Source organism: Dermacentor albipictus, chromosome 2 (assembly GCF_038994185.2).
Source record: "Dermacentor albipictus isolate Rhodes 1998 colony chromosome 2, USDA_Dalb.pri_finalv2, whole genome shotgun sequence".
In the NCBI taxonomy this organism is placed as follows: domain Eukaryota; kingdom Metazoa; phylum Arthropoda; class Arachnida; order Ixodida; family Ixodidae; genus Dermacentor; species Dermacentor albipictus.
This window is the reverse complement of record NC_091822.1, coordinates 26788818-26805240: the sequence shown is the minus strand read 5'-3', so window position 1 is coordinate 26805240 and position 16423 is coordinate 26788818.

The window sequence follows — 16423 nt, the reverse complement described above, 5'->3', positions numbered from 1 at the left end:
AGCTTACCCATCACCCTATTTCATTTGCCTCAATGCCAAGTTTAAAGTTGACGCTTCCCGAAATTTCAATCGGCCCACCCCTACTAAGCGCTTACCCATGCATTTCTAAGAAGTCTGATGTATTTATAGGGGTATTTGCTTTTGTTATACTTATCATTGGGTTTAAATTATTCCTTATGGCTTATAAAGCTACCAAATGCCTACATTTACGTTATTATAACGATTAAATGTTTTGCCGTTTGAAATATACGAATGTTTGTGCAGATAAAAAGCATTACACTTTAGGCGTAACCAGGCTGGGGCGCTCGCCAAAGGTTGCTTACCCAATGAAAATTGCAATAGCGTTCTTTATTGCTAACATAGAGGGTTGTAAGCATCATACCCTGGGCATACTAAATTTTTGCAATATGCAGAAATGCTTTTCTGGCTGCCAAAATAAGAACAATGCTTTGTACAAATACTGCACTATATCTTCTATTAAAAGCAAGACACCTCGAGATTTTGGCGCAAATATCGCTACAAGAACGATTTCAGCCGTTTCCATGTATTTAAGCAGAAGCATACGAGCTAAAACTGGCTCATAGTCAACAGCGACATAATGTATCTGTCTAAACTTGCTATAAATAATGAGTATACACCGCTGTACCAACCTTGGTAAAGCCGCAGGTCTTATGACTGTATTGTCTTCACATTAGCAGCTTATAAACATTCCGCAAGTCGAAGGTGCGTGCACCTGGCAGTTGTCGTTGTTGTTATTGTCCTGAGTGGCCGTGGCACATATCCACAGTGGGAGATTAGCCATGAATCGGGTGGTTAAATTAGGTGCATAATAATAATAATAATAATAATAATAATAATAATAATAATAATAATAATAATAATAATAATAATAATAATAATAATAATAATAATAATAATAATATTAATAATAATAATAATAATAATAATAATAATAATAATATTAATAATAATAATAATATTAATAATAATAATAATAATAATAATAATAATAATAATAATAATAATAATAATAATAATAATAAGGGAGTTAACAATTTGAGCGTTGGAGCCTAAAAGTAAACGTTTTGTGTTTGGAGAAAAAAGGAAATAATCAGGAGAAAACCGGGTTTCAAATAATAATAATAACAGTAAGAATAATAACAGATAAGAAATAAAAGAAAGCTATGGTTGGCAGGGAGAACGATCAGTCTAACATGGAAATCGATTGGTTTCAATGAGGTCACTTTGGTTTGCCAAGCAAACATTTCTTGTCGCTATGATGTAACTTACAACAAGCCACTTTCAAGAAACTTAAACGCGCTGGGGGCAGCCACCAACGCCATGCAGGCACTCGGGCTGGTTCGCAAAGCCACGTGCTTGGAACTGCGTCACCCACACAGACCAATCGGAACAAGCGGTTGCCCGAGTGTCTCGAAGGATGGTGGGCTTGTCGGGACACTACGCGGTTACTGTCCCTAGACATTCGGCTCTTGGGAAAAATATCAGGGACCTTTATGCGCGGTCGGTGGGACATCTACGGCACGCCGCAGTCACATGCACATTCAGCTAGGCGCAGCAGCATTGCTCTCTGGCCTTTGCTACGTTGTACAAACCGGCTTTGCCCTTTCCCCGCTGTGCCAACAGTTTGTAGCGAAATTCAGATTTTGCATCTTGAAGAGCTGCCAATAACAGAAGAGTATAGACTTGGGCTGGTTGGTAAAACATTGTTACACTGGAAGCATAGCGCGCAGAAAAACGAAGCACAAAGACCTAGCGCTCGTCCTAGACCTAGGTTCGTTTTTCTGCGCGCTATGCTTCCAGTGTAACCCTGCCAATAACAAGCGCTGATGTTGCAGGGTACACCCAGGTGCCGTGCGTAACACCCGTCACTTCAGCGAAGGGGAATGGCGGCGTTTTTTTCAGCTTCGGCATCAAGCGACTATGTTCGCGCAGCTTCTCATGGCGCTTTCGTTCGAATTTCAAACGCCCAATTTGAAGTTTGAAGTATATTTCAGGCAACTTGAGCAAAAAATAGCATGGAGGCTCCCTTATATTTGCACTACCTAAAGCTAAGGTTCATCCTTGTTGCCAAATTTTCTTTGAGTGGACCTTTAAGTCCAGCAACCTGTGACGGTGCAGCGGCAAGTCGGAGGCTTAGGAGGTAGGAAGCCCCAGTAGGCCGTCTCAGCACTGGGAAACTGTATTACTTCTATTGTTCAAGGTTTTCAAGCTCTAGCTATTGGTTGCGGAATCTTTAAGCTGTATATGGCACACAACTAGGTTACCAGAAGACACAGAACTAAGACGTGCCGGGTCAGGAATTTCTCTCAGTTTCATCATTCATCACTATGCAACTCGGAATTGAGTTACGAAGTCGCTCAATTTCCCAGTGAATTCGTCATGCATGATGGTGGCCTGTATTCTAATTATCCCGGTGCATACAAACAAAAATCGGGTAAATGGACATTTAAGGAATATATTATGTAGTGGCATATGGTAGAATTAGGCTTACATAGTAACAATATCGTAATTCGTAACACGAACAGAGCTCTAGAAAGTGGCAAAAACATAATTAGCGTCACTGCTTGTGGACTACGGTATTTGTCGTCAGCACATGTGATTTAAAGGGAGCGACAAAAAGAAAGGTCACGTAGAGATTACGTCACTTCTTACGTTTTGCAGCCGTTTCAATGTGACCACCAACTGAAGGAGTTTCAGTGTCAATTTTCTTCATAACCACACAAAAATGCCGGCAGATATGTAAAAAAATATTCGAGTGATTTGATTGGGCTTATTGTTTTGTTTTAGGCTTTCTTTAAGCAGTGCCATTTATTATTTCGACGTTTGCTTTGATGTGACATGGCAGAAGGGGAGTAATGCAGCTGCGTGATTTGATGGCAAACCTTAGAAGTTGGGGCTCAAAGCTCTGTGCAGGAACGACGTTTTCTTTTGATAAGCCTACAATAGATGGTGAAACAAGATCAATTGCAGCTGCTTCTGAAGCAATGTCTCCAGCATATATTTGAATCGACAATGTCGTCCATGAATCGCTCTTTCCATGTTTATAGCCGTTTGAGATGAATACGTTCACTGTGCAGATGACGAAGCCGCAAAGCTAGATTGTCCACCAAAAATTACGAATCTTCAGACGTCTTAGATTATGGAGCTGAATTTAGTGAGGTTATATATATATACAAAGGGTCAAGCACCACCACCTCCATGTAATGTACCGACAAGGGGACCTGCCATATGGCCCTTGGTTCCAATATACAGTAAATAACTCACTACGTTTTTGCCTATTTCACGGCCCTCCATACCTTTTACTGCCGTGCGATTCTTCTGGCTATTCCGGAGATCACTGAGGGCTGAGAAAAAGAAGGCTGAGCTTTGAAGCTAAAAGAAGATGCTAGTTTTGTATAAGCATTACACAAAACTTAAGTGTTGATAATAAAATCTAAGAAGACCTGAATAATAAAGCATAATTTTCTATACACCATCTGTCATTGCATTGCGAAAGCAAACGCCACTTGTTACAGACGCAGTGTAGTTTATATCACATAAGCTCAGACCTTACACGTAGAAATACGTTTTTACTGCATGGCGAGAATGTAGGCCTAATATTAGTATTTAAAGTGTCAGTAACAATAGTTTTAGCATGGACCTCGTGATTACACCTAGTCTCAACTTGCGTACCTATTCATGCAATGATAATTTGTTGTAATCACTTTACATGCTGTTCCAAATCTTTGGCAATCGCAAAAATTTTCGTGTGAGCCGAGGAGTAAAATATGTCACAATATATCCAAAGATAGAACCACCGCATATCTTACCATGCAGTAGGCCGAGAGTAACCGTTATGGTAGTAATGTTTGGTGAAAACGCCGACGCTATGATGCCGCCCCAAAGGAAGATGCTGCCGATGAGACCGACGTGGAAAAGGGACATGTACCTCTGCAGCAACGCAACAAGAAGACCTGCAGCGCAGAATACATATATTTGGGCACTTAATTATTCTTTACAGAAACGTTAGTTACATCGATAATTGCAATACCTACACTCTAACAAGAGGAATACTAAAAGACGCAATTAAAAGCTGCAGCTCCTTGCAGCATTATTATCAATATTAAGCACATCATTCCTGTTCCTTTTCCATAAGCAAGGTTGACATGCTCTATACACTGCTGGAAGGCCAACGTTTGCAGGAATATCGTTAATATATGCCTAATAAAGAGTAAACGTATGCAAAAAAGCACAGTCCAACTTTAGTTCTTGTGACCTACAGGTAGAAGTTTACAACGGTCACAAAAAACTGATGGCCGTCGTTTACCAGAAAGGAAAGTGGGATACCTTGCTTGTGCTTTCTTTTGTGTGTGTTTTTCTCCTTTCCAGATACTCAGACATATTGCAAGAACAGTACCCAACTGCCATTTCACTGCTAATGAGTAACCTTGCACGGATTTTCTCCTTTTCATCAAAAAGAAGGTGATTTAGTGCAATGTACGTATAGAGGTAGCACAATGCAAATTAATCTATACCTAACGATATAGCGACACAATAGCAATGCGATTTATTAGAAAAGATGACTCGACAGCTTCGTCATCCTCAGGGGCACATTGTATACACATAATGAAGCCAAGTAGACTATGGAAGAATTTCACTGTTATATTTATTTTACATATATCCATATATAAGAAAAAGTTAAGTGAAAGCGAGGAAAAAAGACAATTTATTGTAATATACGCAAAATTGTTTACCGTTAAACACGCGACACGTACTACAACTTAGCAGGACACAACTATGCCACAAATCCTGATATGCCACCTGATAGTATCGAGGCTGCTAAAGTGAAGGACGTCGATATGAAGTGACGAAGATTAGCGCGAAATTCCAGGTTGGATATTTTTGAATATGCTAGTCTTAGCTCGGTAAATGAACTACATGGATGCAAAATTGAATTTTGAAATGCAAGACACACTAAACTTAATTTTGCAATGTTAGATTGATCATATACTTATATACCTCAATTTCTATATGCGGTTTCTTTCTTTTTTTTGCATTGGCTGTGTGATTTCTAATTTCGCGTGTAGTGATCTTAAACATTACATTGTCAGCAGTTCTGTTTTAATATAGTAAATACCACGTGATCAAATCACTGTGTGATAACACGGTTTTAGGCTGTCTGCTACATCAAAGGTTTTGCGTACATATATGCTTCTAATTTTGTGTTAAGTCAATTAGAATGCGAAAACTGCTGTTCTCAGTAACAGAAGAGCCTTGTTAGGGGGGCTTGAACACCGGTCAAGCAAATTTTTTTTCCATGTTCGGTTCAAGCCTCCCTCGAATGCTTGAATGTGGGAATCAAATTGTTCTTGATCTGTTTCTGGCAGAGCAGCTGCGCAAAAATAGGGAGAGTATGACGGCATCAAGAACCCCTAGCGCCGCATTTTAACCTTCCGGTTCTTCATTTATAAATTATTCCGAGCCACGTGAAGGTCCGAACAGCGGAGATACAAAGAAACTTTCAATGCAAAAAATAATATTAGTTGTTAGAAACCCGAAAAAGGAAGGAAAAGTGAGGCAATGTTAAGTTAGTGATGGTACGTGACGAAATACACTTTTTAAACATTTGTGCAGGTTCAAATAATCTCGTAAAAAGTCCGGCTGTGTAGTCGATCACTCGGGGTACAAAGGCTAGTACAAAGACTGCTTTACTATTTGGCGTATTTAAATCTGAAAGAGTTCAAGTGTATTGAAGGTTGACTATTGCTTTGCATATCAGTATACACGTCTGAAAATTTCTCCTCCATAACGTGCCCCATATGGGACGATGAGGACCGGTCGCACAATCCGAACACCAATCAAATAATTGGCGTTCCTTTCCACCCACATAATCAAGCTGAAGCCAAAGACCAAGAAGGAGGTTCAGGACCCATACGGGTACATCGACAAGGGAGGTACCAAACTGGACTCCACAGCGGTCTTTACCTTTTATAAGATTGAAATAGGACATTACGATACTGCAATGCACGCAAACGACGAGGACGCTGGTAAGTTGACGAACAGGCGTCAAATAGTACTTGGAGGGTTTGTTTGAATGTTTGTCCGATCTTTGGTTGCATACCTCGCTACCACTTTTCTTTTGCTGTTACCTTTGTTTGTACTTCTTATTTGCCTGCTGTGCGGTTATTTCTTATCGTACATATCATATACGCATGAGAGGTATTAGCAATACTGGTGGCAGCTCGGCATATTTTGTCAATTATTTTTTTTTTCGAAGAATGAGAAATAACATCGTGGCGCATACCAAAGGCGTGTCGACAGCCTTAGCAATCGACTTAGGAAGCTTTCAATGTTACCCGCCGTGGCGGTGTAGCGACTTCGGCGTCCCGCTGGTAAGCCCGAGTGTGTGGGATCAAATCCTGGTCACGGCAGGCTCATTTCGATTGGGGCAAAATGCAACAGCGTCCGTGTGCCTCGCATCGGGTGCACCTTAAGGAAACCAAGGGGGCCAAATTAATTTAGAGTCTTCACTATGGCTTGCCTAATAATCACATGGCCTCTGGCACGTAAACTGCACACTGAAAAGTTTTCAATGTTGCTCAGAAAAGACAGGAATGCGGCGGGTAGCAACGAAAAGGGTGTTCTGGCTATAGCATCTGATTTTTTTTTTATTTCAGAGGGATTAGAGAGATTAAGCTTGTCCGGCATTCCGGTATTGTTGGTGAATTACCAAGTTAGCGAACGCTAACCCTGCAGTTAGTCAAAAACACTCAAGGAGCATGAAAACTTGTCCATAAGGCATACTGTTTACAGAAAGCGCAACAATATATCGCATCCAGCGTGTGTTAAGCCGGTATTATGCAAATGATATTGCGTAGCCGGTTGCAAGCTACGCTATAACCTATTTTACATAGCATGTGCGCTCGTCAATGCGGGTCTTCTTCGCAAACATGTCACAAGGTGTCACGTCAGCAAGATTCTAGGCACCGTGCTGCTAGCAGTATACGTTGTTGTTGATCCGATGTAGCTACTCGCATCAGCACCATTCCGATCTGCGCAATTTTCGGCTAGTGCACCAGAAGAAACACTGCCAAGAAGGGAACTACGAAGAGCTAGGCAGCCAGCACTGTCTAAGCAAAGGGATAAGAGAGCAGCACAACAGCATCGTGTGGTCGCAGAAAGGTCGGTGCACGTGGCTAGCATAGCATATTTCGCAATAAACAGGTATTAACACGTATGAATCCCTGGTATATTTTAGGAATAATTACATGGCTGAAGCGTACAGCGCCACTGCTCAAAACAAAGCAAGCGAGGGGAGAATTACGGCACTGGCGCTCGCGTCGTGCGTGCTTGTCTGCTCGTTTCTTGCCCCTCCATTTCGCTGCAACCAATCCTGAATCTAAAATAATTTGCCATTTTTGCGCGTCTGAAAAATGCAACGAGATGTTTAGGCTCAGCTCATTTGGACTGAGTGGGTCAGGTCCAGCTTGTGCAGTTACGCCCAAACAATCAAGAACGGAGAATTCCATAACTGCACTAAAAACCGAAGTTGGCGGCATCAGGACAGTGGTCGATACAAACACAAAAGCCGTTTCCGACATATCATCACGGCTAAACGATTGAGAAGATAGGGCTCGTCATTCCAAGCTTGTGTTTTTTGGGGTTGCGGATAGTGATCGTAAAGGTGGTAAGGATCGGAGAACAAGATTGTGGAACTTTGTACTTCTAACCTCAATATCAAGTTAGACCCCTTAGATAACGAGCACGCTCATAGAATTGGTAAATACAGCTCTAATTGAAGCACACCTATAAATATCAATTTAGCACATTTCAAAGTAAAACAATGTATTCTCTCAAATGCTGACCAACTAAAAGGGTCCAACCTCAGCATATCAGAAGACTACTCAGCTAACACTCGGCATGCACGTAAACAACTAATCGAGTTCGGCAAGTCGCAGCAGTAACTTTGCAAACTCCGGTACGGTAAACTAATCATGGAGAACAGAACTTACAAGTATGATAACACTACAAATAGAGCTACATCGACTTCATAGCTGCCATCACGCACTAACGCAAAGCCAGATAGCATCCCTGCATCATTTGTTTATACTAACATTAGAAGCTTATTGCCACCCGCCGTGGTTGCTCAGTGGCTATGGTGTTAGGCTGCTGAGCACGAGGTCGCGGGATCGAATCCCGGCCACGGCGGCCGCATTTCGATGGGGGCGAAATGCGAAAACACCCGTGTACTTAGATTTAGGTGCACGTTAAAGAACCCCAGGTGGTCGAAATTTCCGGAGTCCTCCACTACGGCGTGCCTCATAATCAGAAAGCGGTTTTGGCACGTAAAACCCCATAATTTATTTTTTTTAGAAGCTTATTGCCCAAACTGGAAGCACTCTGTAGCTTCATCGATTCTTCTGATTGCAAGCTTCTCGTACTAACAGAAACGTGGCTGAATTCTACCGTAGATAACACACAGATTAATACATTCCTCCCGAAGTTTGACATTTCTAGGCGGGATTGTGTAGGCAAACGCGAGGAGGTGTTCTGATAGCTGGCCATCACAGCCTCTGTTGCTACATTGTCAATATCACTTGACCTCTTGAAATTTTATACGTATTGTGCAGTTCTTCGTACCTACAAATTATTATCGGTGTATGCCAACGACCCCCCGACGCAGATGCTTCCTTCACAATTCACTTCCGCGAGGCACTGCAAACTGTTACGACATCCTTTAGTCATGCGCAATTACTCCTCTTTGGTGACTTTAACTTTCCTGATATAACATGGTCCAAACCAGCCATAACAGTGTCTAAAAATAACCTCGAATGTTTTTTTTTTCTTAACACATGCCTCACCTTCAGTTTGATGCAACTATAGTATCTACCCCAACGCGAAAAAACGAACAGTGCTCTGACATACTCGACCTTATCTTAACAGCCCATCCCGACAGCGTTTCTTATGTAAAGCATCTACTAGAACTAAGTGATCACTTAGTACTCCATGCTGAATTATCGTGGCAGCTACCTCAGTGCAAAAAATCAAAAAAGAAAATAACACTTTACAATAAAGGTGATTACATCAGCATCAACATAGCACTAACCGAGTTTTACAACTGGTACATTATAGATTTCCCGAAACGCACAGTAGACACCAACTGGATGATTTTTAAAAATAAAATGATCGAGCTCACTGAGAGTTACATGCCAACTATCATTTTAACAGAGCGACTTTCGTCCCCATGGTTCAACAACAGATTAAAACGGCGAAACAATAAAAAGAAAAGATTGTTTTGCAAAGCCAAGCATTCCAATACCGCTGCTGCCAGGAAAAAATATTACATCAGTGAAAAGGAGTTTGATGCTTTGGCCGGAACAGCTAAACGGACCTTCTACTCAACAACACTCCCTAACATGCTGCAAAACAATGGCAAACAATTCTGGAAACACATTAGCCCGAATAAACGTAAACCATTATTATCATATAATAACGACAATAACCTTGTTCCCGACCCTAAAGTATTTGAAGTACTAAACTCTGTCATCTCCTCCGTGTTCACTTCTGAATTTAACGCTGACCTTCCAGACTGTCCTTACCTCAACAACCCAACGAAGCAAGATATAGCAATCAAGCATTAGCCACAAAGATATCATCACCAATCTAATTGAATTCCTCAAATTAACATCTTCGGCTGCCATCGATGGAATCAATTCCAAAATGCGCACATCTCTAGTGTATGTTTATGCCATATCTTTCAGCAATCATTATCATCTGGAGTGCTGCAGCAAAACCGGGATATAGGTAAGATAATTCCAGTACCAAAAAAAGGGTCATCGTCATTGTGCCACAATTATCGTCCAATTGCCCTCATCAGTGTTTGTTCTAAACTAATGGAGCATATAATTTATTCTCATATTGTAAACTACCTAACATCCACTAATTTCTTTAATCCTAATCAACACGGTTTTCAGAAAGGCATGTCCTGCTCGACTCAACTAGCTCTATTCGTTAATGGCATCAGTTCGCATCTAGATTAAAACATACTCATAATACCCTACATTTCCAAAACGCTTTTGACAAGGTTCCTCGTGAGGGGCTCATCCTAAAACTATCGCCTCTTGATGTTATCCCTTCTGTTCTACAATGGATACGCAACTTTTTGACTAACCGTCAACAGTTCGTTTACGCTAACCAATGCTCGTCTAATTTATCACCCGTTATCTCCGGCGTGCCACAAGGCACAGTCTTGGGGCCACTGCTCTTCTCAATATACATTAAAGACTTACCGACAGGTTGTTCTTCCAAAATTTCTTTATTTGCTGGAGATTGTGTAATCTATCGTCCTATTACTAACGACGCTGTTTCTCGCGCTCTGCAGTCCGACCTTAACGTCACGGAAACTTGGTGTAATAATTGGCTAATATCCCTCAACGTGAAAAAAACGTCACTACTTTCTTTCCATCGTCGCCAGTCATTTATTACAGCTAATTACATTATAGCCGGTTCGCAAATATGTGCTGTGACTTCTTATAAGTACTTCGGTATTATCTTCTCGAATAACGTCGGTTGGTCCACGCACATTTGCAGAATTAGCAATGATGCCAATCGTGTACTATGCTACGTGCGCCGTAGTCTAGGCCTTGTTCCGCCCTCAGTAAAACTACTTGCATATTTAACAATCGTTGGGCCCAAACTGGAATACGTATGCTCAGTGTGGGACCCACACTGGCACAGTCTAACAGTCTAACACAGTGTAACCACACAGTCTAACCTGGCAACAGCACTAGAATCTACACAGAATCGTGCAGCCAGGTTCATTCATTCTGACTGTTCTTACCACAGTAGCGTTACTAAACTTAAGTCATCCCTGAACCTTCCGATCCTCGAGCACCGCCGCAAAACAGCAAGACTGTGTCTCTTTTACAAATTTTATCACTCATTGCTTCACCAGACCGACATCACGCCTGCGCGTCGCACTTCATCCCGTCATAGCCATTCAGAGGCTGTTTATCCCCCTCCAGCTCGCACCGCCACTCATCTTAACTCTTTCTTTGTTCAAGCAGCGAAATACTTCAATTATCTACCTACTGAAGCTGTGCACCACTCCAGTCATTCATCGTTCAAGGAATTCATTGAAAATATGATCTAAATATGCCCACCCCTCCTGTGAAACCCCAAATGGGGTATTTGAGGCACCAATAAATAAAAATAAATAAAAATCGCTTCATAGCTCTTGAACATTTTGGAGCCAATTGAGCTTAACAAAAGAGATTAATCGCTTTGCCAAGGGCTAGTAGCTCCCAGCTATAGTAAACCTAAACTAATGCGAAGCAGAACACCCCTGATTTAATGGTTGTGTTCCGAAAACGCACACACACATGCACGCACGCAAGCACAAATGAGGTATTTTCTTAGCGGCTGAATCGTATTACAGTTTCATAACCGTTTAGTTGGCCTGACCTGCTTGGTCAATATTTCATTTGCGTCAGAAGCCGTCAGAGACAGTGGGGCGGCACCATAAATTATGATTACGTCTTGCATCTGTCAATCATTTTCAATGCGAACCCGTCGTTGGCTAAGAGCGGTATCGGTGAAGCGGTTGCCCGCTTTGGGTTCCGTTGCTGTGGATTGGCTGTTAGTTTGGGACCCTGGCCGCGCGCGCCTGTCGCGCGACCCCGGAGACAGGCGTCGCGCGCACGTGCGTTGGTTGCTTTGGAGTCTATTACTTGCCTTCGTCGTCTGCTTGGCGTTGCTCTTTCGGTGTCGACCACGGCTGGAAGTGCGATACGCGTTCGAAGAAGTGACGGATAATGAGTTGCAGCGCCCCTGTCGGCCTCCTTAGTAGACCGTCATAAGATGAGGTACACTTCAGAGGCAGCACTCTCTTGTCTTTTGGTCACGTCCTCCCCTTCTTCCACCTCCGACTTTGGAGTGACCCATTTAGCGATGTGAGCTGCGAAGTGAACGGTTCGTTTTCCGAACCGTTATAAGGTTCCGTCCAAGGATGCTCTTTCGAACTTTTATCTGTATAAACTGTAAATTCGACAAGGCCTGTATTAGTGTACTGGGGCGGTTACCTGTGTCCGTGAAGAAACGCCTTAGAACACCCTTTTCCAGGAGTTTCCTTGCTCCCATTGCTCAGTGAAGGGGACAGTGAACCAACAAAAAATACTGGGTCTGCCAAACGTGTGTCGCCTTACTGGCGCGGCACACCTGTCCTAAGGGGTCGCATTGCTGGCTTCGCAAAGCGATTCATGGTAGCAGGGTAGAAGAAGCTGGAAGGTCACTATGCCCGCTCACCGACCGTGACGGCCCCTCCATGGCCCGGAAAACCTCGACTGGCCAGTGTTGATAACCGCTGGTCAGGAAAACTATGCTTGGTGGCAAGGGAGATGGCTTGAAACAGCCAGCTGTGAAATGCTGACATACACCCCAAAACGTCTCACAATGACGGGCCGCAGCAAAGCGAACCCCACAGCACGGCTCTGCGCAGCGATAATGCATGTTGGATCTTGCTTTAGACCCCCAAGGCGTCAAAGAAACCACGAGTGCAGAAACAACAAATGCTGCATTTCGCTATGCAACTTTCCAATTTCTTGCCAACAAAGTTAGAAATCATGAATTGAGTCTTGCTAAATGAAAGGGGATCGTCTTGGCCTAATGAAATAACAACAATAACATTAGTTGGGATGCCTAAAAGCAGAACAGCTTCGAATTAGCCTGCTCAAGCCATCCGCATTGCTATGCAACTTTGTCTTCTTATACCTAACGGAGAAGTTGTACTGTTGGAGGGTGAGGCTCTATCTGAGTAAGCGGCCATTTTTTTGTGATACAAGATTAAGGGCAGTAGTCAAATGGCAGTGGTCGGTCTCAAAGATGAATCTCGCTCTGTGGCTTCTTTTCTAACAGTTAGTTTACTGCTTCCATAGTGAAAAGGATGCTCCTCATTACCATCGCCAACCTGACCTAATACCACGCCCATTCCCCAGTCGCTTGCGTCGCACTGAACTATGAATTCCATTGCATAGTTTGCTACCCCACGCACAGGAGGAGAAACTAATAACGTTTTCAAACCTTTGAAAGCGTTCCCTTTGTTCTTATCCCAGTGCAGGTTACTTGGTGCTCCCATTTGGAGTGCGAGCGCTAAAAAACTTGCTATTTGCTAATAATTCAGAATGTACCATTGATGGCACTCAACGAGTCCCAAAAATGAACGAATGCCTGTTTTCGTGTGCGGCTATGAGATATCTCCAATCGTAGTTGTTCTCAGCTCGTCCAGCCGTCTCGTGCCTTCGATGACAATGTGGCCAAGATAAGTAAATTGGGAGCAGCCAAACCTACATTTTTCCGCCTTCATTGATAAGCCTGCTTAGCTCAAACACGAAAACACCTTTACGATAAAAACAGCAACAGCGCAACACAGGACGAGCGAGCAAAGAGCACAGGACAGAGGGCTCTGTCCTGTGCTCTTTACGTTGTTTTCTCCGCATCGGCGTGCTCTGGTTGTTTCATCTGCGATCACTTTTTGAACGGAAATTGTTTCCGCGGTGAATTTCGACCCTTTGGATAATTTGGCTGCCCTTTCAACAGTGTTTACGTTTCCTATGTGTTGCACTTAGAGCTTCACAGATTCTGGGATGTTTTTGTAACACTGCTCTACGCCCATGCATCCAATACCCATGTCTCTGCTCTCGCACGCGTCCGCGCTTTTTAACCACTCGAATAGGTTTGCCTTTAGGCCTTATGAAAAATACGGATACCCCTCGCTATCCTTCGTGCCCCTGTTTCGAAACCGTTGCCGAGGAACTTCGCCTGAGAGAAGGTACTTCTTCAAAATACAAGACTTAACCTTCGCATAATCATATGCATCTTGCACCCTGAGTGTGGCGATTACGTCGGCAGCCTCACAAGGCAAGATAAACAGCAACCACTGTTTCCATGTACTCTGAGCGAAGTTCATTTTTTCGCAAGTTCTTTCAAAATGTCCTAGGAAGGACGCCATGCCATTACCGATCTCAAATTGATTTAACATCTACATCGTGCGGTATAATTCTGCCTAAATTGATTGTTCCAGAAGCGCTTCACTCGCTAGACAACACTCCATACGTTTACCTTCAACGTTAAGTTGCATTTTTCTTAACTTACTATCTTTGTCGCGTTCCTCTCTGTCCTGTTCTTTCTCCTCCTTCTCTCTTATCCTAAAGAGTTCTAGCCCATTTCTAATGTCCTCGTCATTGGCCTGCACAGAAATTACCTTTATAATTTCTAATTTCATCATACCCTTGTGTACCTCTAGGCCCATTTCCTCACCGACAACCGACAATTCGTCTGTCAGCAGTGTCCTGAAATCCATGATAGCTGCACTACTGCCTCGGTTCTGCTCGATAAACTACATAAACACAACCTAGCTAACAATCAACAATCCAGTTTCCCTACTGTACTCACCTGTACAACTACAAATTAAAGTCTAGAGAGTCAAAGCAAAAACCAAGCAGTCAGCACAGACACAGCACCACGTCGGAAAGTGTGGCACACAGCTGCCAGCAAGTTGTAAGAGTAGGTGGCAGCATGTCTAAAGGGGTAGCTGGCATGTGCCGTCGTCCGACTCAGGCAAGCTGAGGACGTTGTTGAAGGGAGCAATGCGTTCTGATTGAGAGCGAAAAGTACGGCGTTTATTTACAATATTTGCATGAGGAGTGGAGAACGTTGCGTTGCATAAGTCGACCATGACTGAAGTCGGGCACACCGAGGAGTCAGAAAAGGTTGCTTAACCACTCTCTGTCCTGCCTGGATCTCTACACCAGAATTGGAGCGTCCAAAGTCGTCGAAGGATCCGCGTTAAGGGCGAGGGTCACACACTCATTTCAGCACCTTTGTTTACTGAGCACACAGAAAAGAGGGGGAGCTTCGTAGCCAGGGGTTGCCACGCTAGACCCAAGCTGGCGCGTCTTGGTTCCTGGAATGACCCAGCAGTTAGCTAGGGCGTTTATCAAACAACCGTGGCGGTTACAGCGGTCCCTGAGGAAATGCCCTAAAACACCCTTTTCAAGGGATTTCTTGCCCGCATTGGTCCGTGAACGTCATAGAGAACCAACAAACGATACTCGGTCTGCCAAACGTGCCTCGCCTTACAGGCGCGAACGCATTTTTGGCTACATGAAGCGATTCGTGGCAGCCATACAGTAGAGGCTGGAAGGTCACTACGCTTGCTGGCCAAACGTAACAGCGCTACAGCCTACGACTTTGCTGAGCATCATGGTCTGACGATTACCATGTTGCTACGCCGTAGCGGATGAGGTTGTTTTTGTACCATGCCTTGACCGTGGGAAGGTGACAATTGTTCGAAGGTCCTGAACATCATCATCATCATCAGCAGCAGCATGGTTACGCCCACTGCAGGGCAAAAGCCTCTCCCATACTTCTCCAACAACCCCGGTCATGTACTAATTGTGGCCATGCCGTCCCTGCAAACTTCTTAATCTCATCCGCCAACCTAACTTTCTGCCGCCAGTCCGTAACCCTTATTGACCATCGGTGATCTTCCCCGCCTCATTACATGTCCTGCCCATGCCCATTTCTTTTTCTTGATTTCAACTAAGATGTCATTAACTCGCGTTTGTTCCCTCACCCACTCTGCTCTTTTCATATCCCTTAACGTTACACCTACCATTCTTCTTTCCATAGCTCGTTGCATCGTCCTCAATTTTAGTAGCGCCTTTTTCGTAAGCATCCAGGTTTCTGCCCCCTAGGGGAGCACTGGTAAGACACAGCTATTATATACTTTTCTCTTGAGGGATAATGGCAACCGGCTGTTCATGATCTGAGAATGCCTGCCAAATGCACCCCAGGCCATTCTTATTCTTCTGATTATTTCCGTCTCATGATCCAGATCCGCCGTCACTACCTGCACTAAGTAGATGTATTCCCTTACGACTTCCAGCTCCTCACTGCCTATTGTAAATTGCTGTTCTCCTCCGAGACTGTTAAACATTACTTTAGTTTTCTGCAGATTAATTTTTAGACCCAGTGTTCTGCTTTGCCTCTCCAGGTCGGCGAGCATACATTGCTGTTGGTCCCCTGAGTTACTAAGCAAGGCAATATCATCAGCAAATCGGAAGTTACAAAGGTATTCTCCGTTAACTTTCATCCCCAATTCTTCCCAATCCAGGTCTCTGAATACTTCCTGTAAACATGCTGTGAATAGCATTGGAGAGATCGTATCTCCCTGCCTGACGCCTTTCTTTATTGGGATTTTGTTGCTTGCTTTATGGAGGACTACGGTGGCTGTGGAGCCGCTATAGATATCTTTAAGTATTTTTACATATGGCTCGTCTACACCCTGATTCCGTAATGCCGCCATGACTGCTGAGGTTTCGGCAGAATCAAACGCTTTCTCGTAATCAATGAAAGCTATATATAA